The 696-nt window shown below is 44.4% G+C and overlaps 1 non-coding gene across 1 annotated transcript; it reads left to right on the forward strand.

Moving 5' to 3' along the window:
- On the forward strand, positions 1-163 carry LOC124243148 (U1 spliceosomal RNA). The gene has a single exon (XR_006889642.1). It is a non-coding gene; the product is annotated as a U1 spliceosomal RNA (small nuclear RNA).
- Positions 164-696: the final 533 nt, after the last annotated feature.

The raw sequence follows: 696 nt of genomic DNA on the forward strand, positions 1-696 counted from the left end.
TTACTTACCTGGCAGGGGAGATACCATGATCACAAAGGTGGTTTTCCCATGGTGAGGCTCGTCCACTTCACTCGGGACGTGCTGACCCCCATGATTTCCCTACGTGGGGAAAATCAACTACAGAATTTCTGCTAGTGGGGGACTGCGTTCACACTCTCACCTGATAGCCCTTGGTTCTCTACAGACATCTCTTCCGTGGTACCTAACTGCACCCCGACCTGCAGAGATGCAGGCCCAGAGCTCCACTGCTTGGGAAATTGGGTCTGTACCCCCAATTTCTTCCTGGCTCTCCTGTTTCACACGCAAGTGTGTGCATGGGCCCTACTAAAAAAGCTTTTTAAATAAAATAAAATAAAATTACATGATAGTATTTTTCACCTGTCAGATGAGCAAGGATCAACGTTTGGTGACACACCTGTCCAAAATAATGCCCCTCATCACTTTCACCCCCTCATCCTATGCTGACCTCTTCCTGATATCGTCTGCCTTTTCCTTTAGCCTCTAAACTCCATGAGAGCAAGGACTTTGTATTGTTCAGGGCTGCATCTCCATTTTCTAGAAGATTACATGGCATGTGGTAGTTACCAAGATATTTGTTGAATGAAGGAATGAATGATACACTGTGTTATTAAAGTTGTAGATACAAGCACTCCCACATTGCTGTTGGGAGTGTAAATTCAATTTTTTTTAAAGATT

Source organism: Equus quagga, chromosome 7 (genome assembly GCF_021613505.1).
Source record: "Equus quagga isolate Etosha38 chromosome 7, UCLA_HA_Equagga_1.0, whole genome shotgun sequence".
NCBI classification, from domain to species: Eukaryota; Metazoa; Chordata; class Mammalia; order Perissodactyla; family Equidae; genus Equus; species Equus quagga.